Raw genomic sequence first — 27,198 nt, 5'->3', positions numbered from 1 at the left:
AGAATAGCTATTTTATTTTGCATTTGGATGGCTGTCCTTATTCATAAAGTATTTGTAATTGTTTGATTTTACTCGTGTTATTATATCATCTTATTCTATTATCAAATATTCATATTTATATGTTGTATATATACACATATACACATGTGTTTGTGTCTCTATACACACATAAATATAGCTTTTTAAAAAAAGATTACAATTATATCTTTGAGATAGTACCACCTGCTGTCTTTAAACTTTCAAGACCATGGAATAAATTATAAAGATTATAAAAACAACATAATAAAGACATTAAATCAGAACTTCCAATTCATAAGCCAGGCACTGTTTTACGTTTATGATATGTATGAGATATATATGTATGTATATTTATATATCCATATTCTTTAAATCTTACTGCATAGAATTAGGATTATTATAATTATAGTTATATTTTATTGTAGTTATAATTATAATATATATGTAGTTATATACATTATAGTTATATTTATGACTATAATTATAATAATACAATATTTCAATATATTATTTTATTACTAATATTAAATTATTATTATTGCCATTGTACAGACAAGGTAACCAAGGCACAGAAAGGTAAGCTGATGCTTGGGATCACACAGCTTGGTAAACTATAGATCAGGGATCTGAATTCAGCCAGTCTAGGTCCTAGACCTGTGCTATTAACTGACTTGAGTCTGTGGATCTCTAGTGTCTAAAAAGATGTTAATGGATAATCTATGAAGACTCCATGGACACAAAAAGAGTAGAGAATGGCATTATAGAGTTTTCAGTGTCAGGTATTGGTGCTCACATGTGCTGCCCAAATAGACTGACTTTTCTCTGCTGAGTTTTAAAGACAGAAGGAAAATGTCAAATGGAATACAAAATGCTGATTCATTTTCAATATAAGGTTAGTTCCTGACACCTGCCCAAGATGTCTACTTTGGAGAAAACTCTCAGTAAGTCTTCTACTCCATAGTATAATCCTTCTGGGGTTACTATCTAGTCATCTACTCTAACCAATCAAGGGCTGTATCCACCTAATCCCAGGCAGAAGAACCTGAACAGATGGCAAAGAGGCTGACCAGGTCTGTGTGGAGGCCAGGGGATGGTAAATCAGCTGTGGAGTGCAGCGTCCTGTCTGAAGTCACAGGAAGCCTTCCCATTTGAAAACCAATGATTTTCTCATTGACAAATCATACGATCCCTCTCTCCTCTGTAGGGAAGAGCTAGCGAAGGACCATGGAGAGAAGGCAGAAGCTTAGACCGATGTTTCCTCACATAAGGGATAATGGAAAACCATGAGCAGACATTAAAAAGACTCTCTCTCTGATTCTCACTATAGTCCTTCTTGGTATTGAGAAAACATTTTAGCAAATTAAATGTTCAGAGACATCCTGTAATAAAGTTAGATTAATACGACTAGTGTACGAATAATGGTAAAATTATACAAAAAATGGTAAACTATGGTCAACTCTAAAATATCTGTGTCATGAAGTCCTTCTGTTCATCAATGTCATGCCAAAATAAAGTATGGCAGCATTTCGACAATGTAGAAAAAAAAGAATGAGTAACAATAATATTTTTTTATTCATCTTATAATGAAACCATATAGCTTTGCTTAAAAATTTATGTTCAGTAAATGATGTGATAACATTTATAAAAAACTAGGATTAAGAGACTATGGGGAAGTCACTTTTTTCCTTATTAAAGAAAGATAATCATAGTACTTTGTGCTGTCAAATATAGTAATGCACTCCATATCCTAAATTTTTTTCTTTATTCTGCTTTAATTGAAAAGGCTAAGTCTAGGAGAGCCAAGGCTGTATGAGAAGGCTAAACAGGCCCATGGCAGAAATTCTCAGGACAGAGATGCTGTTACACGAAAGATGTACCTGCCCCTTGCATTGTTCCAAAGAAGACAGCTCTTTTTCGTCTGCTACGTGAGGTAAAAGAAAGCTGTTGGGGCTTTGGCTGAAAAAAAACACACATGTAAAATAAATACACATAATTCCTAAGACTGTAGACGTTCTTAAGTTAATTATTTTATTTAGCTCTGGCAGCTAAATAATAATCTGGGTGAATAGTGTTGAAGGTTTATCATAGTCAGCTTGGGATGCTATAACAAAATATCATAGACTGGGTGATTTAAACACCAGATATCTGGAGGCTGGGAAATCTCAGATCAAGGTGCTGGCCAATTCCATTCCTGGTGAGGTCCCGCTCCTGGCTTGCAGATGGCTGCCTTCCTGCTGCGTCTTCATTTGGTGGGGAGAGAAAGAGCTCGGGCTCTTCCTCTTCTTATAAGGATATTAATTCCATCACAAAGACCCTCCCCTCATGAACTCATCTGAACCAAATTACCTCCCAATTGCCCCATCTTCTAATGTCATCACTTTGGGGCTTAGGGCTGCAGTAGATAACTTTTGGGGGGACACAAACATTCAATTCACTGCAAGGTTATTAGAGGGATTAGATGTTCTAATAAGATGACCTGGGAAGATGAGGAAGTATTTGTAGACATTCTGTGTGTACAATTTACAGTGAAATACTATTATAGACCACCTCACTATAGTATTTCTTTAATTATGCCATGAAACACATCAAGGTGCCTAAACTTGTACTGGCACGTGAGAACAAAAAATTAGGAATTATAGCACCTCTGATTTAGTCTTCTTTAGAGTTAAGTTGAGAATATTATGCAGATGTCAAAAGCAATGAGGAAGTTTTTTATACACTGATGTGGAATGAGTGGATATATTAAGTGAAAAAAAATCAAGATGAAAACAGTTTTTAATAGTAAGCTCCCTTTTGTGTAAAGTGGTGGTGAAATATAAATATAGATGGATAATTGCCAAAAGAAATTTTGGAAGGATAAATCAATGTTATAAAAATGGTTACTTAAAATGGGAAAGAGAGTACAGGATAAAGCGAGCAGTTAATTTACAGAACAGCACTCCTCTAAATACATCTTCTTATGTAATTTTTCCTTGGGAACTATGTAGTTTTCATACTGAAAAAATAAAATTACCTTAAAATGAGAACATATAGTTAATCCTAAAAAACTGAACAAAACTGAAATGAATTAACCAATTGTATATCAAGTTGGTGACATAAACACACAGAGCAAATACTTATTGTAACTGATTTTTATACCCAGTATTTTGACTATGTATCTTTGATGGAATATATTTTTAAGAAAATAGTCTTACGTTTTATTCATTATTTTAATTGTTAGAAATACTATTGATATCATTAATCTTAAAGTGTGTATGTATTAGCGTAATGCTAATAAGAAATTGTATAAGACCCAATTTATGGACTTCTGCAGATAACCCTTAAAAATAAGATAAGTAATATTATTACTATTTCTTCTGTTTATTTTTTAAGGAAACTATATAATTTGGCCTAAATTTAAATTCAGTTTTAATGTGAAAACATTTGGGGTTCTATGGGAGTGGACTCTTTGGCCCCTGACTGCTTGTTCAAGAGAGAGCCCCAGCTGCTGCTGCCCCAGCCTCCCCTCCACATACTGCCTGGGTCCTCTGAGTGAGCACTTCATCTTCTCCACCTCTGCCATGGCAGGAGCCACATCAGCTCCAATGCACAGGTCTGATCTGACCAGACCCAAAGACCCTCTAGCGCCTCTCACTACTTGTGCCCTCAGATGATACACAGCCTAATAGGGTATAGGATTTGGCATCCTTAGTGGCTTCCTGGAAAGGTACAGGCAACACACGTGAAAGTGTGGGGCCGTTAACAATTCTTGGGACAAACATTGACCAATGAGCCAAGAGTCAGGATGGAACCTGAAAATAAATTCCTCGTACTATCTTGCCCTCAAGGACTGTTCTGAGGAACCATGGTTTCTGAAAGCCTGATGGAAGGTTCCCTCCATGACTGAGGTTCTTCCCAGGCTCAGTTCTCTTTTACCCTCAGACTACCTGGCCTGGGTGAGCACCTTCCAACAAAGCCTTAACAAGTCATCTGCCTCAGGCTCTGTTTTGTAGACAATCAGGGCTAAGAAAGCGATTTTGGTAATGTGGTTAGGATAAAAGATTTTTCGAGTAAGAGGAAAAAAAGAGACATAGGTATGAAAGCAAAGAAGATAAGTAAAAAAAAAAATCTGGTAATTCCATTTGAATTGGAATCGTATGAACTGAAAAAAACACAAAACTACCATCTCATTTCCTAGTTTCGTCCACTGAAAAGCCATCATAACTTATTAGCAATGAGCATGTCTATTACCTGGATTATGGTCTGTATTTATTGTATTTCCATAAAAACAACTGAACAATGACTGTTTCTAAGTCTAAGGCAGGGTATACAAGCTAAACCTGAGATTTCGGGGGCGGAGTGCAAGTTGCGAGTTACTAAAAAATATGAGTTATGCTGAAAAGGCCATGGAAGCCAAACTGAAGAGGATCTCAACAGCCAAAAATGGTAAAATTTGAGCTGCAAAAAGAATAATGAATACAATTTACTGGAACACATTCATTATGTAAAAATCCATAAGTTCATAATGTAAGAGAGAGAGAGAAACAGCAAAATAAAACTCCACTCAACTCATTAACCATGTTATTTCAAAGCAGAGGACTAAGTAAAAACTTATCCTGCTTTTCCTTTATGAACTGAATTTGAAGCTAACCAAATATCCCTGGCTAACAAGGGAAAGCTTTCTACGAAGAATTCTCACTGGTAGATGTTGATGGAATGATACAATTAGAAAATCACAATTTTGCAACCTCTAATGAAACAACTGACATTTATTTTGGATCTTATCGGAAAGTGAATTTCTAACTCACCTCTCTAAGAAGAGAAAAGAGCTTTCTGTAATAATGAAAGGATTATGTAAATAGATTGAAGGAATATTGATTTATAACCTGGAGACTAGAAATCTTTTTTTATAGCACACTATATTTGTGATAATATTTGTTATGTAAAATATTGTTCACTTAAACTTTTAAGCTCTTTTCCACAGCAGGTTGATTTTATTCCCTAGGTTTGTGATAATTTAGCCACTGATTATGACCCCACTGATCAAGTTTTCAATAATTAGAATAGTATAAAAGGAAAGTTCAGAGTCTTTTAGCATGTGGAACATTGCTAAAACACTTTCTCCTCACAAAATATTAGTATTATCGTTATTATTTTAACACGTCACGAATTTGTGCAAGATCCTGGTGCAAGAGCCATGCTAATCTTCTTCGTATCATTCCGGTTTTAGTATATGTGCTGCCAAAGCGAGTACACAAAATATGACTTTAAAAGTAAAATAAACAGTGGTTCTGGCAGATCAAACTAAAAACTTAGAGTAGAAGCTTAATGGATCTGATCAATATTCAATGTTTCAGAAGTAACTGTCCGCGGTGTGAAGGATATATTGTGACTAGGAGATTAGGTAGGTAGTATTTTAATGAACTGAACTCAGTCAGCGGCAGAGAGAACGGACATGATGAATTTGAAAGGGCTTCAGAAGTGGGGGTGGAGGGTGGCGAACAGGAAATATCAAAGGGAAAGTCAAAATATAATCCTAATTTAATAGCTTGGGCGAATGCTTACCTGGTTTTTCAATAAGAGAAGAGATACAGATTGCATGGTGTTGGGCAGTGACTAAGAGATAAGGAAAAGCTTTTTGAAAGCTGCATATCACCATGTAACAGCCTGACATTTAAGACATTTAAAACTCTAAACTTAACCTATCTTCCCGTTCTCGTCTTTCTTTACTCTCTAATAAAACTCTTTCTTACTCCCAGTGCACCCTCCCAAGGAATCTAACAAGACAGGCAGTAGACCAAACACATTATGCAGTTTTCCACCTTGGGTTTTTATTTACACCGTTTTTTTCCTGTGTGAAATAACCCTTCTCTCACAACTCTGCTGGGTTAAATTGTTCAGGTTCTACAAGGCTCAGCTCAAGTGGTTACTTCATCCCCAGGCAAGATCAATTACTTCTTTTTCTATGTCTCCATAAAACTTCATTCATAACTCTATTATAGCCCTCATAACATCAAGTTATTTTAAATTGCATGTTTCAGTCTATTCCACTCAAATGTGAGTGCTTAAAGGCTTAACTTACTTTGTTGCATTAATGAAAGTCTCCTCGTGTAAATTGCTGTGTGGTATTTAACATTAGCTAATTAAGACATTTTTACCTACTCTTGTCATTCACCGTGCTAAGCTCCTGGTGAGGCAACAATAAGTCACATTGTTATGGTCCCTGCCCTCTCAAAGTTAACACCTAGTAGATGACACAAAGATTCAAAGAGACCAAGAAAACATGATGTCTTAGTTTAACAATCTTGATGATGATGGTGATGATTATGTCAGCTAGTTATTACTGAGTATTTTTATGTACCAAGCATGGTTCCAAGCACTGCACATGTTATCTAATCTCACCTTCACAGCAACTCAGTGACAGAGGAATTAACAAAGTACTTTTATAGAGGTCAGGAGGGGGACAATTAACTAAGACTTAGGGAGTCAGTGAAAGCTTCCCTAACTAAGTGATTTCTAAATTGAAACCTAAATTGAAGAAATGACTAGGGATTAGGCAGGTAGGAGAGGGAGAGGCAGGGGAGGAGGAGGTCTGTATGTGTGTTTGTGTGAGGTTTAGATAAAGGAAAAGTGTTTGTTTCCAACAGGAAACAAAGGCCAAAGGCCAATGAATATACATATTTAGTGGATATTGGGCTTTCTACTTCTGAAGTCAAATAATCCATATCATGGAGCTTAATTCCTTTGGAAACAGTCACAAAAGCTAAAAACTAGACCATATCCATTGTCCTCATTTCAGAGATAGTAGCACTGAATCCCATTTCAAGGAAATGAGTTCCCAATGCCATGCAGTCATTGGCAGGAGTCAAGTTCCCGAGCCAGTCTCTTTCCAGGACACCATGCTGCTCCCTGTGTGGATTGTTAAACTGTTTCCACTTCAGCCAGCCAACAGTAAATGTATGCAGACAAATAACATGTTTTATGATTCCCAACCACCACATTCCAGCTCACGTTCCTCTCTTGATTATTATTTAATAAGAAAAATATAAATTATGGAATGTAATAGTACATATCTGTACTTAATCTCTAAACAGATGTGATTTAGAAATAATTCCTCTTGATCGTCCCCTCAACCCCTCAGTTCCATCCTGAAAATGTGTTGTGACTTTTTACCTTGAAAGCTGTACTTCCATCTTAATGATATCGCTGATGAACAGTCTAGTTTATTCTTATTTTGAGGTGGTTTAGATCAGTTGTAAGAACATGGCCTCTGAAGGCAGACAGACTGGGGTCCCAGTCCTGGGTTTGCCACTGATCAGCTGTGTGACCTTGGGCCAGTTCTAGACCATCTCTACCTTAGTCCCAGCCTCAGAGTGTTCTCATGGGAGTTAAGGGGCAACATGCGTGTAAAGTGCAATGCAGAGTGCTTGGTATGTGATATATTTTGAGAACATTTGACTTGTGAGATATATTTTTTAACACTAAATCTTAAAATCACAGCTAAAATATCAACTACTTTAAACTTTCCACTTTATTGATGGAGTCTATAGACTGGTAATGTTCTTGCCAAGATGAAATATCCATTTGGTTTCCACCACTAGACTGTGGACTTTGTAAGAGCAAGGACTATGAATTTCTTTTGGATTCTGGCATCTACTACTATGATAAGCACACAGTGAACACCCATAAATATTGGTTGAATTATCCAATTATTCGGTGTCTAAGCCAAGGCTAAAACTTAGGCTTCTTGACATTTACTTCTGGGTTTTTTTGTTGTTTTTTTTACTGCACGAAATTTTAAGATAAAATTAAAATCTCGAATTCTTCACTTTGTAAAGCATATTCTGGGGCAAATTTGATCTTGGAAATTTTTAGTTACTCTATGATATTCCAATATGTTGCTTTTCATTCTGCCTGGACTCCACTGGTACACATTCACATGAATATTAAAGGTTGGGAAGGGAGTGAGGACTTCAGCTGAGCAGTTAGGAAGTGAGGCAGTGCTTAGTGTGAATGCCCTGCTGGGCGGTGGATATACGGCATGGCTCAGGCACTGTGTTTATGCATTTTAAATTGCTTTCTTTATAACTCCAGTTCAGAGGAAATATCATCTCTGAGCCAAACTGGGTTGGGGCATTCCAATCCACTGAAGTGGAACTGAGAAATCTCAAACAGGCATGCTAGCCGTTGAACTTGGCTACAGCTAATTATGTAGACATAAATCTCACAATGAACTCCTTCAACATACCATACTTACCAAAACCATAGCCTTATACAGAAAGCATGAACAAATTTTATTTCCAAACCCGTTCAAGTTGCTTAAGCTGTAGATTTCCTGGTCCTAATTTTAGTAGCAGCATTAACAGCTGATGGAAATAGTGCTGTGGCTTGTGGATGTGAAATACCATAGAAACCCAACCAGTTTCTCCTGATGGGGTGACATCAGATTCTCCCAATAACTGAGTGTAAGCTTTTTAGATTCATCTACTTTTTTAAAAAACAGCCATTATTGGATGCCAAAAACGTGAGCAGTGGTTCCTCCTTCTCTTGCTCTTCCCTCTTGGGTCAATGATAAAATATACATGGAACACATGATCCCTGTCTGCCAATTATGGTTGGAAGTATAAGATTATCCTTAAACTTATTATTTATGAAGCAATTTGCTATAAGAATAGGAGTGATGTGATGGTCTTTCAGACAGTAAACTGTGCTAACTGCTTGAAAATGCACACAATTTAGGAGCCGACAGGTTCAATTCTCAAGTAGAGGAGGTGCATTGTGATGTTTGGCACTGGTTAAATATTCAATCACTCTCTCCCCTGCCCTGTCTGTGGGAAATACACTAATAGCTTGTTGCTACAGCCTTTGAACTCCCAGGGCAAGTGAAGCCCAGAATTCCATAGCCCTGACGCCAGTGGGACTCATTGCATTTGATGGATGCCAATAACCTTGGCTTTAATATTTTGATTGATCTGGAAAGTATTAACAAGGGAGTCTTATCACAAACAGAATCCTACAGAATCAAATCCTACTCCAAGATTCTATTCAGTTGATTCTTACTGGTGCCTCGTTTGTTTGATACAGAAAGTCTCCTGACTTCATACTCCTTATTACCAGCACATATTTTAGCTGGGTCATCACCCAACAAAATTTAAGTGAGTCTCTAAAAATAGCACTTTTCCATATTTCTTACTTTTCAGCAAAGTCTTCTTCTTGTGGAAACATTTTAAAAGTCTTTAATACTAGGAAAGCTTATATATTTAAGGAAAGGACAGCCAAAGGTCTGGTTTGGCATAGGGAATAAAATTACAAGTTAGGCAATGGAAACAGACTATTTTTTTCCCAGTTACAAAAGAAAGAAAGAAAGCTATGGCATGTGGTAAGGTTCCCTGTTATGAGCTTCACAAAGCTTATGAGGTTCGTGAGTCAGACTGGAAAGCTCACTGAGGGACAAGAAATCATTTTTACTGGATGGGCCTTCTGGATATGTTTGAATGTAGACACTGAGCAAATATTTTTAAATGTTTAGATTAAACTTGGAACGTTCGACACAATTGAAATTTGAACTTTGTTACGTGGATTCCTGATAATAGTGCGGATTTTTCTCTCCTGTTCTGGTTTGTGCCTATGTTTCACCTTTATTTTTCTTTCTGGAGGGATGGGCTACCAGAGGAAGGGGAGGTAAAATCATAGACTGAGATAGTGCACACAATTTCCCTAAGTAAATAGAAGGTGTGTCCTTTGTTGTTGGTTCCGTCAAATGGTGAACTTCTTGGCTACATCGTAATTATGTTAATATTCTCATTTTATGACAATTTTATGTTACCATTGTGTGCCAGGTATTTGCCCTTTATGGATATAGACACTCTTTCTCAATCAGACATGTGAGGTGAATAAGTATATACAAGTTGCTAGAATGCTGGAAATCTACTCTGGCAGCCCATCTCCTCTTTGGACTGCTTTTACTTGGTCTTCATTTGGGGATGATGTACGGAGCCAGGACACAGGCATAAACATTAACCCTGGCACTGCAAACTTGTTGGCTTGTACCAGGCTGGAATTTATGAGGTCTCTCCCTAGAATTAAGACTCGAGTAGTGATTTAAACCAAATTAATCACACTGGCCATATTGGTTCAGTTCAACTCTGGGATGTCTTAATTTGGTTGGTGATGCATTCACCAGCAATTAAAATAAATGAAACAATATTTATTATTCTCTCACTAACATGCAATACGAGTAAGTATCACATCATTTAATTGTTGAATTATTCAGAGTTTTCAACAACCCTTTAATATTTAAAATATGTCTTGTAGTGAGGATTTCAGAGCGTATTTAAAAATGTATGTGTAATATAAAGCAGTTTGTATATATAAAATTATTTTAAAGTTATTAACCATATTTTTATAAACATAGCACTTAAAATCACTTTATCTGAAAATAAACTTTGTCCACAAATGCCAATAATTCTGTAAGCTAAATGGCTCTCTTTTGTATTCCTCAGAACATCTAGCATGGTGATTTGTCAATATTTATATAGGGAAAGAAGACCATAATGCTGTTGGATTAAAACTAACATAGATTTTAGGTCTCATATCTGTCATCTTTTGCCACAATAATGCTGTGTAACAAACAACCCCAAAACTCTGTGGTTTAAAACAACATTCATTTATTCCTTCTCACCAGTAAGTTCTTTTCTCAGCTCACCTCAAGATTGTAGGACCTTATTAAACGCAGCTAGTAACAATGAGCACATTTTCACCTTTTTGGCTCAAAATCTCCTCCTCCAATGCCAGGAGTTCAATAGGTACTTCTTTTCTTTCTCTGGAGTTCTCACAAGTGACAGTTTCACCAAATGTTTTTGCCACTACATAACAGTTTTCCAGATTCTTCTCAAAATTTCTTTGCTCTCTGCTCTCTTATCACAAAGCCAATGCCACATATTTCAAGTATTTGTTATGGCAGCATCCCACTTCTAGTTACGAATTTCTGCATTAGTCAATATTGTCACAATAATATCACTTAGCAAACCACTCAACAATCCAGTGGCTTAAAATGACAATCACTTTATTCTCTTTTTTGTGTTTGTAGGTCAGCTAGGGCTTGGCTCACTAGGCTAGGCCCAACTGGTTTGGCTCCAAGCTGTGGGTTAGCTCAGTCTCTGCTGCAGGTTAGGCTCAGATCTGCTTCACGTGTACTAATTCCAGGCTCCAGGCTGCAACTGCAATAGCTATTCAGGGAAAGCACTTCTCATGGTAATTGCAGAAGTGCACAAGGCATGGCCGAACACAAGCACGTCTCAGTCCTTGGTGCTTGTGTCACATCTGCTAACATATTTTTGACCAAAGCAAGTTACATGGCTGAGGGTGAGGGAAGTACCCTTTGTCTACTTCAAGGCCTTGGCAAAGGGTAGATGCATGTTACTACTAGAGGGAACTAAACAGTTTTGATTGATAATTCAATCTACCATAGGCCCTTCTGTTGAAATTTCACTGAAATAATCTAAGTTATTATTATTCTACCAAAGATTATGGAAAGCAATACTTAACCTATCTTTCAATTCCACATTCAGCATTCTTTTTATATTTTCTAAAATGTATTGCTAATAGTAGATAACATTAAGCCAGTTTAATAATCCTATAATCAACTTGATCTTATAGTTGAAAAGATTACTAAAACAAATGAAACAATCATTTGTGCATTTTATAAAGCTTAATGATTTCTTAGGAATTAATGAAATAGCCAAAGAAAATCAGCAGATTTGACTCTACTTTCTAACTTATTTTGAAAGATGCTTTTCAATACCATTAGGGAATAATTGTTGTTAATTCCTTCTCTCAAACATCTGGCAAGCTTATATTAATGATAAGCTTCTTGTGTGAAATCAAATCCTTTATTCTGTCATAACCTGCATACATTCTCTTGGGTCTTGGGCAAGGAGAGTAGAAAGGAGCCACAGTTCAAAATCACATTGTCCGAAGGGGATTAAGATACTCAATACACATCCATGCTGCAGACATTGTCAAAGGGATCTAAATGGGTGGGCAAAGGCAAGACAATGGGAAGCTTTGGGCAGAGTTTAACCATAGAGATTAAAGGCAATTTTCTTCCTAGGTGCAGATGGAGTGGGTTCATGCTGAGGTTGCCAGTAACAGAGGTGCAGAGGCATTCTCCTGTAATCCTGAGAGAAGAGAATGATTTGGATCTGTTTGCCAACAGGAGCAACTTCAGGTCTCATTTATTGACAAGGAAGAAGGGTCTAAGAGTCTGCCATTTTGTTAAGGATTGACTTAAAAACTAATCCCGTATAGTAAAGAATTTGGCTGGCCCTTCTCCCTGGTTCCTGAGAGGTAGCCTAAAAACCTCTGGAATTTTCAGAATGACAGGAGTGTCTTTGTTATTCATGGTGGGCCCCTGAATAGTTTGTGGTAATGAAATGACTCAAGATGGAGGCTGATCACATCAGATAGATCAACCATGTAATTAGACCACCAGGGAGGGGAGAGGGCTAGAAATTGAGTCCAACCACATTGGCAGTGATTCAATCTATTATGCTCACTTAATGAAATCTCAGTAAAACTCTGGATATAAAGCTCAGGTGAGCCTCCCTGTTGGCAATATTCTGTGCATGTTGTTACATATTGATGTGCTGGGAGAGTCATGCATCCCGACTCCACCAGGAAATAACACTGGAAGCTTCGATTTGGAACCCTCTCAGACCTCACCCTATGTACCTCTTCTTTTTTCTAGTTCCAATTTGTATCTTTTTTTGCTTCGATAAAACTGTTAAAATAAGTATAGTGCTCTCCTGAGTTCTGTGAGTTGTTCTAGACAATTATCAAAACTGAAGGGGTAATGGGAACCTCAAATTTGTAGTCAGTTGGTCAAAAGTGAGGGTAGCCCTGGGACCCCCAGAGCTGGTGATCTAACTCCAGATGGTCAGCATCACTCTTGCAAGTGAGAAAAGTGCCTAGAACTGTAATGCTGCCCCTGGGATGAAAATGGGCTGAGATAGCCAACACTGATGGGGATCTGTGTTCCCAGATGATTGGGAAATCATCTTGTCTCCCCAAGGTAACAAGAATGGTACCCTACTTTCCAATCACATATTTTTTGTGTTTATGTGTGTGGTCAAGATTGCTGTTAAATCATGTTCAAAGCACAAGAATCAAATAATTATTTGTTAATAATAAATGATATTACAATTATAATTATTATTTTAACTTACATATCTTTCAAGCGTTTGAGGAAGAAAAACATGTTTACCATTGTACACTGTATAGGGTTGTGACGTCATTTATGTTTTTTCCTTTGTTCATTCGCATCGTTCTGTGCCATGGAGGCTAGAAGTCTGGAAACTGTGTTTCCCAGCCACCCCCATCCCCTTCCCAACTGGCTTCCTGTTATGTTCTGGGATGAAAGGTGGTAGAAAGTTATAAAGTGAAAGGAAAGAAATTATTTTTCTTCTGCTTTTCTCTTTTAGGCTGTAACTCTGGCAGTGGCAGAAATAACAGCAAAGGTGCAGGCTCCTCCTCAGGACTCTGGTTTCCGCTCAGGTTCCTGTTGAGAGGTGGTAGAGGCAGAAAGTGCTTCAGATGCTCCCATAGCACAGTGCTCTTGGGCTCTGGATCCAGCAGCTAGAACTGCAGGCTTTGGGATTTTGCAGTGTTAGTTGTGGAATGAGCTCCTGGTTTCCTCCAACTGGTTTCAATGGCAGCAGCTACAGCAGCCTCAGCTACACGATGATCACGGGATCTAGGTGATTGTCCTTCCTCCAATCTGAGAGCGATAGCAGCTTTACACAGTTACTAAGAACTGGGTTAGTTCATTTCCTCCCTTTGGCTCCTCCAGCCATTCTGACACTTGCATCCAGTCCCCTGTTATATTTCTGTATGAAATATCACTATTTTCCTGACCAGAGACAGAATGATACAGAGGCAAGTAATATATTTGTGAAAAATTTTGTCAAAAGGAATTTTTACAAATCAAAAAATATTTTATGTAAATAGGAAACCCTTCCTTTAGAAGAAAAAAACCCCAAACCCTTCTGAAAGTGATACACCCATTTCTAATTCAAGTACTCATTAAATATTTTATCTGCTATATAATATTTTATTTTATATACTGCCATTTTTCCTTTTAAAAGCTGGTCACATCTGTCATTTTACTCCTAGTTTATTCTGCTGTCATATAATTTGCAAATTTTTTTTTGTAATTTTAAAGCAAAGTGTATGGTGATAATGTAAAATACTATTGTCAAATTTAAGAACTATCACAATCATCTTGAATGACAATGGGCATTGGCTTCTTTCATCTACTTGATTTTAGAGTCCCAATATATACCATAAAGTCTGAGTAGGGGCTTGGGATAGAAAGACTAAAAATCGATTTTCCTAAACAATATTATACTAACGAAAAAAATGATATGAGAATTTAATTATACAGGTAATTATTTAGCTTTTATGTTTCCAATTAGCAAGGGCCTTCACACTAAGATTTCTTTTTGTAGATGAGTCCAAAATGGTGCCAGGTGAAATCTGAAGGTTTCTGTGGATTTTCATACTAGAAATCTTCAAGAATAAATTTGAAACAAGGAACAGAAAGCCCTGATCATTTACAAGTAATTGATAGTTATTTTAAGCAAATAATACATATTCCAAATGATCATTGTAAAACTGATTAACTGTCATATGTGTCTGTAACTGGACCAAAGGAAAAGCTAGAATGATATTTTGATGGTTGAAATAGTCAACTCAGGCTGCTATAACAGAATACCATAGACTGGTTGGGTTATGGTCAACTCGTGGTGAGGACCCTCTTCCTGGCTTGCAGACAGATGCCTTCTTGCTGTATCCTCATGTAGTGGAGAGAGAGAGAGCTCTAGTCTCTTCCTCTTCTTACAGGGACACTAATCCTATCATGGAGGCTCCACTCTGATAATCTCCCCTAAACCTAATCACCTCCCAAAGGCCCCATCTCTTAGTCCTATCACATTGCGGGTGAGGGCTTCAACATATGAATTTGGGGGGAACGCAAACACTCAATTCATAAAGATAGTTAAACTGAATTCATAGATTTTAAACAAGGGAATCATGGCTTAGTAAAATGCAATAAATAAAGAAACGAATTCCAGAGTAATTTTAGTAGCTCTTAGAAAATACTATTCCATACTATGTTCTACTTTACAGCCTTAGTCTTCCTAAAATAATAAAATGGGAATTGTCATTTTTGTGCTGCTCTCAGTGTTAGTAAATTTTGTTCCAAATTTAAGTTGTTCTAATTATGGGAGCATCTCTTACTGTTTGTCTCTATTTTGTAATTGATATTCTAATTGGGAACAAGGTGTATTCACACAGCATCATAACATCCAGATGAAAACATTTTAAAAAGTTGTCTGAAAAACCACTTATCTACTTCTTTATATCCAGATGTTTGTATTATATACACAACATAACTAACGGTAGATTTTTTTTTTAATCCACCTATTTGGTAACATATATTCCTCAAATTGCTTTACACCTCAGTTTTCTTATCTATAGCATTTGAGTTTGTTTGGTGTTTAACAGTAAAATAAGACCGAAATATACAAATTATTTTGAAATTTGTGGAAGAAACCTCAAATGCAAGTTACCACTACAAAATCACCATCTTTAGAGGTGTGATTTTTTATTTTTAAAAAGAAAAATATGAAGAAAATACTTAAATAGTCAACTACAATCGCAAATATATTTAATGAACAAAGTAGTTTGAAACATATTCTGCATTTATGAAGAACTTCCTCTGTTTTCTATTAGAACAAGAAATTGGAAACATCTAAATGTTTAAAATAGAATATGATTTTGCAAATTAAGCACGTAACAGAATGATTACTGTTATAATTATTACAATTATATAAAAACATAGAAAAATGGATTTGATATAATGTGAAATGGGAAAGCACAATATATGTTATGCAAAATCAGTTAGCAACTATGAAATAGACATGTGCATTTCATTAGGTTAATATGCAAAGTGAAAGGAAGATTTAAGATGATCGTTATGTTTTTGTTTTTAAAACATTCAGTTTTATTCATACTTCATTTTAATTTAAAATGCTTTCTTCATGTTAAAATTCTCCATTTGGGAAGACATCAAAGTTATGGGTAAGGTATGGGTGACCAGACAGGACTTTGAAGTTTGTTTTTAGAGTTAGAATAAGTCTACAAAACCAAAAGATCTATTTAACTAGACTTAAATAGCAAAATTTAGGGAAGAAATGTTGGGATTAAGGTCATGTTTATAACTAGTTGAGAATAAAGGCATAGGAGGTAGATAAATGGGCATAAAATTATCAGTTTAGTTACTGAGAAATAATGTAGAGGATGTGGCTTTAGATTTTGGTCAGAATGGCTTGCTTCTCCCTAACATTCTGAATGCCTTGGTATAGAAACCCTGCTATAGACCAGTGAAGGGAAAGTCAGGAGAGATGCACTTCCCAGGACTGTAGTTTACATCCATCTAAAAATGGCGAAGGGAGGGCAGATGAAGAAATCCCCAGAGCTTGAAGCTGTTCCCTACATCTCCTCCATCCACTGTGAAACATGGACCAACAATTATCAGCCGCATGCAGACTACTCTCTCCTCCCGTGACACCTCAGCCATGAAGTACAATCAGACCAAAAACAAGTACTCTACTGATTTATATTTTATTGTAAAGCTAGGAAGAAAATCCTGACAGAAAAGAATGCCAGAATGAATTTTTCTCTGAAGCTTTATTTTACATAACTTTTTCAGTGAGAGAAAAATATCTTTAAAATATTTGAGTTTGTGCAGGGTTGGGACTAGTAAGGCACTTGCCTTTCAAGCTTAATTCAAGGGGCTGACAAAAAACTCAGTAATCAACAAAAATAATATTTTTATGTAATATTTTAAAAGATTACACTTAGTGTAAATAATCCATGATGAATAAAATATCAAAACGTTAGGTAAAGACAGGATCAGTATTACTGGTTTTTCCTTTTGCCTCAGGTCCAAGATGGCTTGGCATGTCACTGATTTGTTGACTAAAATTATGATTTTTTTTACAGTATTTTTCAAGCTCTTTTTTTTAATGTAAGGAATTCAAATTCTAGAGTTAAGATCTGTGAAGTCAAAAAAAGTGTTTTAAAAACTTCCAAGGTCCAAGATTACTCACAAGCATCTACTTGGTTAGTTATTTTCATTAGCAACAGTTGAAAGCCATAGACAATATTCTTATCAATCCAATAGTAAGAAATATTTTTAGACTCAGAAATTTAGAGCAAATAAAGTATTTTTTCAAGGCCAAATTCTTCTCAAAGGTCTGTAGAACATCCCTGTTATTCAATAAGATTTATGGAGTACCTATTGAAAACCGTGTGCTGCTAGGTGCTGAGGATACAGAGATGAATGGAGAGTGTTTTTCTTAGTCTTCAAAAATACACTTTGAGTTCAGTGTTATTGTAGCACAAGCAGAAGCCTGGGGGGTAAAATAGGAAAGCAGTCTTCTTCTCTTATCAGCTTCTCTAACCAAGTGCTCAGTAAACAGAGAGGGCCATCTGAACAGTCTCTCCTTCCCGCTTTATGAGATGGGAACAACTTGCCAACTCTTCTACATGGCAAAGAGGCTCTTAGGGTCTCAAAGTCTAGGAAGTGTTTGAGCTACAGAACTCTTGATTGTAAGTCCCTTAGAGACAGGGAATATGCCTGTCTCCCTCTCTGTTGTCTTCTAGAGCCAGGTTTGGCACAAAGAGTATCGTGGAATGAGCAAAGACCCTTGACTGCCACCCCTGGTCAGAAGACCAGCATTTAACACCAACTCTGTCTCTTGCTGATTGTGTGATTTTGGTTGGGATACTGAACCTCTCTGGGCCTCAGTTTCCTCATTGATAAAACACAATGAGGTGTTATAAGAATTCATCAAGATGTAGGAAGTAGATCCAGTTTTAAACAGATTAAGTCATTGTCTATAAGATGTTATTTCACCTAGTATGGGGATTGGCAAGTATTTCCTATAAAGGACGAGGTAGTAGCTTTTGTAGGCTCTGCCAGCCGTATGGCCTCTATCACCACTCCTCAGTTCTGCTGCTGCAGCACAAAAGCCACCACAGACAATCTGGCAATGAATGTCATGGCCGTGTTCCAATAAAACTTTATAAAAACAGGTGGTGGACCAGATTTGGCAGTTAGGCCACAGTTATGCCAATTTCTCACCTAGTAAAATATAGTATGGATTTAGGCACTTAGAATATCTTTTCACGTTACAGGTCACTAGACCCTAAACTCCATGAGAACAGGAATTGCTTCTCTTTGTGTTTATCATTAAATCCAAGAGCTTAATCAGAATTCCACTTTTTCAGGAAATATTAGCTTCTAAACTCAGAGCACTGCCTGGAACTTAATGAATTAATGAAAAATGAGATAAATATCTCTCAATCTAAAAATTCTCAGTCATGATAAGACTTTCTACCATATACCTGTTCCACACCTGTTTTTACACAATAGACAACTTTTGGAAAATCTTACCTTTTTCCTCTCAGCATAAGATCAGTGACAGAGAAACAGGTAGTGCTACAAATATTAAAAACGGGAATGCACATAACCTAGATATTATGTTATTTATGGCCAAGCCCATAAAAAATGTTAAGGCCTAGGAGCAAACATTATACATCATCATGATTTATTAGAAACAAAGGGATTATGAGCCATGTCTGTGGTAGCACCCTAACGCAGCATATTACAGGCATGATACCATTCAGACCTTGTAAAGCTTGCACATAAGCACAGTGCTTAATATACAATTTTAATGGAAACAGGACACAAATCACTAAGCATTTCTGCTTTTCCTAAATATCTTCTACCTTTTCATTCTTCACATTCTTTCTTATCAATACTTTCTTTCTGGGTGTGGTTCTTCTGAAGTTATTAAACATATCTAGGAAAATTATATCTGAAAACTGGACTGCATCCAAAGTGATGCACATCTCTTTTGCTGACAATTCTGCCTTCCGTGAGTCTGTCAATCTGCAAGGAAAGACATGAGGCTCTCTATACTGTTCATCTATGAAAGGCTTTTAAGAGAATAAAAATGTGTAGAAAAACAATGGAAAAGTAAAGTTTAATATAGAGTTTTTTATTTTTCTAAGTTTTAAAAAATACATATAATCCTAAAAAAATATATTTTAATTTTAGAATTTCAGTTTACAGAAAATACATTCTTAGGAGTTTGTGATCCTAAGAAAACGATAAAATTTTAATGTGAAAAATAGGGTAAATTGTTAACTGAACAAAATTTAATAGAGGTTCTATGTAAGCCTAGCCCAAGAATATTATGAGTTTTCAGTTTTAATTTCTTTACATATCAAAAAATTAATACGTGTTTATTATGTCAAAGTTCTGTGTTTGGACCTGGGAAGACCACAAAGAGGCATTTGAAGGTGTTCCAACACTGAAAGAGCTTGCCATGCAGTGTAGGAAACAGATTGTGTACAAATAACCCGGGGAAGTAAGTAAGCAAGAATGGATGAGGCGAGAAGGAAGTAGCTATTCTGAAAGTGGCTGGAGGTGGGCTAAGTGTAAAGACGCCCACCTTCAAGGTTTCCACTTGGAATGTTGTTATGATGGAGAGGAGGATCCCCTGTCAAATTCCATCCTTCACATGGTTAATGGTGAAGAGTCCCGGGGGGCATTGGCCAAAAAAGCAGTCATCGGAGAGACTACTGTTAGGTGTTACTGTAGAAGGACAATATCAACAAAAATACAAATACCCACATTGGAAATAGGATTCAAGAGGGGTCACCTTTCCTTTTCCTGGTGTTGTTTTTTAATCTGCATTATAACAAAATCAAATGCAGTATGTTATTTTCTATAGGTGGCACCATTTAGACGGTTCATTTTCTGACATATATCTGGATCACATAAGGGGGAGACAGATCCACCACCATCCTGATGGTGACTGCAGAACATGGAAATCAAAGGACAGGAGCTGGATTTCTGACTACAGATTTCAAACAATATATTAATTAACACCTAGAGTTGACTTTTCTCTTAAAATTGCATTTGGTGGCTAGAGGTAGAAAGTTGTTTTTAAATTTGTAAAAGGCTTGGGCATTACCTCGGGTGCTAGTTCAAAGCTTGGGAGTCCTCAATCTTAACGATGCTGTGGGAAAGGGTCCAAATGTCCTAATATTTACTATCCAGAAAGAAAAGACATAAACTGTAGTTTTTGCTCTGAGTTCAAATGTTACATAATCAAAACAGCCTGTGCTTCTAAAACAGTCAAAAACTGCTAGAGCCAAAAGGTTCGTTGTTGCCCCTTTAGTTCAAGGTCATTTCAAAACCATATCACGTGTGGATCAGTGACCAGGCAGATGCAGAGGAAGGAGATTGTTACAATGCACTGGAAAGCAGCTCTGTTCACCTGAGACCAGAAAGGGGATTTTATTAGCAGAATAAAAGAAAATCCAAATATACACAGAATCTGAACATTAAGAGCACATAAACAGGCTATGTGCTGGCTTGCAGTGCCCTGAATGATACAGGTGCATTTCTATATGGTTTTTGGTGAGAATACAATATGATACTGATTGCAGGGTCACATTGAAGAAACTGATTTTGTTTTCTTTCGCCTGTAGTTAATTTACCTAACCTTTTCCCGAAATGCCAGTTTTGGGCATTCCATGCAAGTACAAACCTAGAAAGATAATAAAAACCAAATGAATGTTTGGCACATTTCTCAGACTGTAATGAAACCAGAGTGATTGAGAGAGTCAGCAAATCACAGTTATCAATCAAATGGGGAAGGTGGGGAGTACAGATGCCAGGTCTGATTCGCTGTTGTGGTCTAGAGAAAGTGTTGTTTTTGTTATTGATTATTTTTGCTTGGTATTTACATTATTCTTGAAAACAGAACAACACACATTGTCCCACTAGGTCATACTTAGATTTCAATTTGAAAGTGTGGGTCAAAGGTCACAGGGTAGGGCCAATTTTTAAAAAGAATCTGCCTAACAAATATCTGGTCCTAACAGCGTAAAGAAAGTAGATGAGATGCTCGCAAATATAAATCTAAAGAAAACAGGCACTTCAATTAGTGCACCAGTTAATTTGGATGGATTGAAAACTCACTTCCCACTCCACTCTAAAATTAATTCTGTTGGATAATGGAAGAGATGACATTGCAGTGATTTCAGAAATAATGAATTTACCGAGAAATTTAAGAAAAGAATAAATCTCAGAACTTTGTATTTAAAAAAAAATTGTTGCTCTTGAATTTTCATCCACCTTCCTTTTCCTCCTTCATTTGATCTTGTTTTTATCTAGAAAACTCAAGTCAGTTGTCTCGTTTTTCTTCCTCTTTTCTGAATAAAAGACTTTCTTGTACTCAGACTGGATTCAGAACAAAAGTGATTTTCACCCTAGTTCTGAATTTTAAAAGCGTTAAGCTCAAAAGTTTTGAGAGTTTTGGTTCTAAATATTTTACTAAATGTAAATGTTGACAAACGAGTCATCCAAGTCTCAATCTTATCATTTAGTTTCTGATGAAAAAGGGAACTGGCTTTAACCACAATTTAAGGGAAAGAACAGTTGCGCCTCTCCTACTGATAAAAATTTCAGCACTATAGGCAAGTTCCCTTGATGCTAATATAGATATGGTGGGCCCAACAGACAGGTGGAGTTGGCAAATAAATGTTCATTTCTTCCTTTTATGACTCAATGTTATCATGAGGGAAATCGAGAACATTTCCACAACACAGCTGTGTGGGATTCTCCAGCTCGTCTATCAAGATAACGCGGAGTCTTTTACTCCCCTGCAGTTTGGCACCCAGCACAGATCTGAGGAGGAGATAGAAGATTACTCTCAAGTTCTTGGCTCCACTAGATGCGCAAGATGTGTTTCAGAGCTGCTGCTTCTATCTATCAATTTAAGAGTCTCTGGAGTGGCTTGTCAGATACTCTGGCTTGTAGCATCATATAACGGTAGGACTGGATAAGGTTTTAGAGGCCGTTCAGTCAATGTTTGCATGCCCTCTCCAGCTCCCTGACAAGTCATTTTCCAGCATGTGTCTGTATACTTCTGGTGAAAGGAAACTCACCACTTTCCAGAGAGACTTTTCTATGTTTGCTGACCTCTAAGTTTTAGATGAGTCTTCATTATATTTATTCTTAAACCTGCCAAAATACAATTTTTACTTATTATTCTAATTTTATACTTCGAGGTCACGCATACGAAATGGATTATTTTTTATACAAACACACCCTTAAATTCTTGAAAGCAGTCATCATGTTCATCAGGCTGATGTTTTAATTATTATAATAATTCTTCCTCTGACGAGGTCTCAGGCGTTTTCTCCTTTGGACGAAATGACTTGACTCAGAACCCAAAGTGCGAGCAGATCATTGAGGGCTGAAGTGGGCCTGTTACCTTTGCTGACCTGTTGGCTAGACTTCGTCCTCTACAGTGTGGTTGTTCCTCTGGTCTCGGCCCAACATCAGAAAGAAATCAAAGATGCTACTGGCCATTCTTAGGAATCATACTTGCCTCAGAAAGCAACACAGTTAATACACACATACAGTAATAATTTATACGTTTAAATTCTTCCAGAAAAAAGAATTTCAGAGAAAAAAGCCCATAGATAAAAAGCCAAATTTGTCATCTTCCCCCACCAATCAATAACCTTTGCACTCTGCCACTTAACCAGATTCAAAATGATATAAGTATCGTTTAATCTCTTTCGTCTTTGCTGTATCCAATGAGTTGTCTAGTTTCACTGCCACCACCATTCTCATTGCTGGGACCTCATGGCTGAATTAAAGCTTAGACTCGTATAGCTTGGTGGCATCTAGCTCAACCATGCACCTACTTTGAATCCCCCCTAGTCTCCTTAGTCTCAAATGCAGTTAAATTAAGTGAGTGGGAGTAACAGGGTATGGAAGATTGCAACAGACTGAAAAGCTCATACCAAGTCCAGAGGGAACCTTACTGTAGTTCCAAAGATTCTTGCCCAGGAAAATGCAGATGCAATATTGTCAGGTCCAAGTTTTTGAGAGAAGCAGAAATCCATATTTTTAAATAAACTTGTTTGATTTTTTTTTTTTACAAGATTGGTTTGGTTTTTTTCTTAAGTTGATCCTCCCTTCCAAATATGTCTTGTGGGTGTTTCTAGCTCATGAGCTACCAGATTGGGATCTTTGTTCCATAGTTATATTTTCTTAGTTGTCTCAGTAATTCTTATAATAACCTGAAAAGTATTAAAGAGAATATTACTTAGACACTAAAAACTATGTAATAGGATATGAACGACTAGGATACAATATTAAATAAAAAGCTGAAAATTAGGGGCTGGCCCTGTGGCTGAGTGGTTAAGTTCGCCCGCTCCGCTGCAGGCGGCCCAGTGTTTCCTTGGTTCGAATCCTGGGCGTGGACATGGCACCGCTCATCGAGCCATGCTGAGGCAGCGTCCCACATGCCACAACTAGGAGGACCCACAACTAAGAATATGCAACTATGTATTGGGGGGCTCTGGGGAAAATTATATGTATCATGAGCAACAATTATATTTTTAAAACACTGATTTAGAAAAAGAAATGAGAAAACATGAAAATGGAATGGGGAGTTTGGGTTGAAACACTATGAGTGATTTACACTTTTTCTTCTTTCTCCTACACAGCATTTTCCTAATTCTCTTTTATGATCCTACATAGCTTCTAAAAGAGAAAAAGGTCATAAATATATCTCAACTATTATATGTAAGTAAATGAAAATCCTTGAGACTAGAGGAATTTCTTGACATGTTAACCTTCTCTTCTAGTGTATCTGCATTTTTTAGTCTTTTTTAAGTACTAACACATGCTCAAATCACCCTTTTTTCAGGATCAATTTTCTTAGAAAAAACTAGATACGTTGTAACATCAAGGTGATAGGAATAGAAATGGGAAATGAAAATATTATATTTGTTAACAAAGGTGTGAAATAAGAGGGAGAATTACATACTAGATACAAGATGGATCAAATTTCCTATGCTGGCTCTTTCTAATGGGATTTGACTTACTCAAAGTTAACATTTTTTGAGCACTTACTCAAGGTACTATTATCTCCATATATTATCTCAATATTAGTGATAAAGAAACTTAGACTTAATATCAACCCAATGTCAAAGAGCTCCTAAGTGCCAGAGCCAGGGTCCAAATCCAGATCATCTTCCCTCCAAAGCTGTCATGACTGCCTATTGCTTTTAAGCCAAATAATCTCAAGTCAAAATAAAAAGCTCCCTTCTCTGTGCCATCTATCAGAGCAAAACAAACAAACAAAAAAGGATCTGGTGCTTTTCTAATATGTCTCTTCTCTCATCAGATTTGTGACACATCAAATGGACCAGCCACCATGATCTACAGTGTTCCACTGAACACTGTTATTTTTCTGATGAGGTTTCTTTTATTTCTTTCCTTCTCTTCTTTTATCCCCTCTCTGCACACTGCTATATAATCACTGTGGCTGACAATTTTGAATGTCACAGGTCACTGCGCCCTTCTTTGCTGTACCACAAGCAGTTAGAAAATTTGGACTATTTGATTTGAGATTTCTTCAATGAAGACAATATAAAGAGCAGATAAGCTGCAATTCTGCGTACTAAATTCACTGTGGCATGATACTGTGCATGCTGGCTAATTCTATGTGTTAGGCATTTTTTTAAATTCTATATTCTTGACACTTTCATATCTAGGGTCTTGCTGCCCTTCCCAGGGCTAGCTAATTCCTAGAGATAGCAAACAACTTACTTCGAAGTGTGTCTTTCGTATCAAACTAACAGATCCACAGCCATACCCCAACCACTTCCTCTATGGGGCTCTCACACTCTGGACCACTGTTCCTCTGCCTTACTCACCCCAAGGCCAAGTGCCAGACGACTAGGCACAAACCCTGTGCCCCAGAGCCTGATGAAATTATTCAAACTAGCCAATCCTGAACCTGCTCATCCTGTCTTAGCTATTCTTTTCCATGGAAACCACAATAAAGGCTCTTGTCCACATTTTCCCTTCCTCCTTCTGCCTTCTGACCAACCCTGGTGCTTCCCTGTATGGCCCCCATAGCATGATTGGCTGCCTCCTTGGGTATCTGTAAATATACCAACCTATCTTTTCAATGGCAGTTGTCTCCTAATCTGTTAACCACAACTAATAAAAATAAAATCTACATTTTAAAACACTCCGGAAAGCTCAATCTTACAGCATGCTTCACACTCCCTGGAACATGAGGTTTGTTAACATTAGGTTATATAAGTCTGTTTGTTCTGGGCTCTAACAGTACAGTCAGCTGTGGCTCCAACTGGGGCTTTTACAGCCTGGTTTGGACAACGGATATAAATGGCTCCACTCAAATTGAGAGAGAATTGTTCAGCGTATTCACAATGCATAGGAAACCCTTTTGTTTGTGATGCAGATGATTAAATATATAAATAAGTCGTGTCAGTGCTTAAAGCACTAGACGAGGTAAGCACCCTGAGGTGTCACTACAGGTCTGCCACCACAAACCATTGTGACTTCAGACAGGCTTTGATCCCTCACATGCTAAACTGGAACAACTAAGCTCTAGGCAAGAAGTTAAAAGTAAAATCAATGGAAGGAAGAGTTAAAAGACCAAAATATAAATGTTTAAATGCAATTCTATCTGAGAAAAGTTTTGAATACCTAAAATGAATTCAGGCTGGATAGAAAATGCTCGCAGCTACCTCATAAGGCATTGTTTATTTTTCTTTTATGAAGGCTCGCTCCCTTGGTATCCTTCCCTTGCCAAAGTATGACGTTGTCTGGGGCAATTTCCAATCACCACCACTGCTAGGCAGCTGATCACATAGTAGTCGACACACTGACCCTGGAGAGCACCAAGACACCCTGCTGTCAGCCAGTTTGCATGATGCAGCCTCAGCAATGTGAAAGCTCCAAATACCCCTGTGCTCTCTGGCTCAAACTTGGCAGTTTGGGGAGGCTGCCAGGACAACACCAGGAGGGGAGCCAGGGGAGTGGAGTGCCAGAGCCAGCAGGTGGCAATGGCCAACAGCAGCTCAGAAGGCAGCTCAGTCTTTCCAGCAGTTAAGACAGCCAGCAGAGGTGGGAGCCAACGTTGCCCTTGTTAACCAATGTATAGGCATTGTTATAAATGACATCGGGGCCCCCTGTATATTTCTCATTGGGCTTGTTAGCCAGGCGGCAGTTTTACCAGAGTCATCAATGCTCCAAGCAAAGCGTATGCTATATCATTTAACTTACGTTTGAGGCCAGGGAATTACATTTCTTGGAATAATGTCTTGGAGACACGATAACAATGATCTCTGGTATTTACACAGTACTGTTCTCTAAGGCGGTTAGGGCGCCTGACAGACGGCATCTAAATCAGACTTAGAACACTGCTCACAAATGGTTCCAACATTTTAAAAATTGGAAACCTAAAATGCAGGTATGATGTTTTGGAATTAGAGTCACGCAAAATTTGAGATAGAATCAAGATGAAAATCCAGGGATTCTGAATGTCCTTTTCATACACAAGCCAACGTATCAGTTGGTGGAGTATATAAAACTCTGAGTAATGCCTTATATTTGTTTCCATGTTATATTCACTTCAAACGACAAGACCGAAAGACAGAAGAATACAGGCTTCTTTTAATTTTGATCCAGAATAGGATTACATATGTACTAGAGAAGTGAAAAAAGTTTTAACAAAATTTGTTCCAATCCTTTCAAGAGCAGAGAGAATATAGCAGGTAGATGTTTTAAGGGATGTTTTCCAAGTTGGAGTAAATTTCAATAAGTTGTAGTATGTTTCTGAAATGAGCAAGGCCTATCAAGCAATAGATATTTATTACTTGCCAATAATGAATTCAACACTGTTCTAGTACTTACGTACTTGAGAAATACATAAAACAACAAAAAAAATCTAGGACCAAGTCTGTGCTTTTAAGGACATTGCAATCTTGTTGATAGAGCAAAACTAACAAAAGAGTTACGAGCCAACGTTAAAGGAGACTGCGTTTGAGTATAGACTCTTCCTGCAGTCAGACTAGGGGAGATCAGTGAGGCCTGGAGTGACGCAGGAGGCTGCATGGAGGAGGAATAAACTGGCTAGGCCTTAGCATGGGTAAGATTGGGCCCCAAAGGCCTCAGTATATAGAGCCCTAGACTAGGCATCAGACTTTCATCTGCCACAAATAACG

At 37.3% G+C, this 27,198-nt stretch overlaps 1 protein-coding gene and 1 non-coding gene across 7 annotated transcripts in view; both read right to left on the bottom strand.

Moving 5' to 3' along the window:
* The window catches only part of LOC139044846 (uncharacterized), a 140,729-nt gene that overhangs the window by 13,339 nt on the left and 100,192 nt on the right, over nucleotides 1–27,198 (bottom strand). The gene's annotated exons all lie outside the window — the stretch shown is intronic.
* Nucleotides 5,145–5,251, bottom strand: LOC123284880 (U6 spliceosomal RNA). The gene has a single exon (XR_006526323.1). It is a non-coding gene; the product is annotated as a U6 spliceosomal RNA (small nuclear RNA).

This window comes from Equus asinus, chromosome 3 (genome assembly GCF_041296235.1).
Source record: "Equus asinus isolate D_3611 breed Donkey chromosome 3, EquAss-T2T_v2, whole genome shotgun sequence".
In the NCBI taxonomy this organism is placed as follows: domain Eukaryota; kingdom Metazoa; phylum Chordata; class Mammalia; order Perissodactyla; family Equidae; genus Equus; species Equus asinus.
Note: the sequence above shows the minus strand (reverse complement) of the source record. Positions and strands in the feature narration are given on the sequence as shown.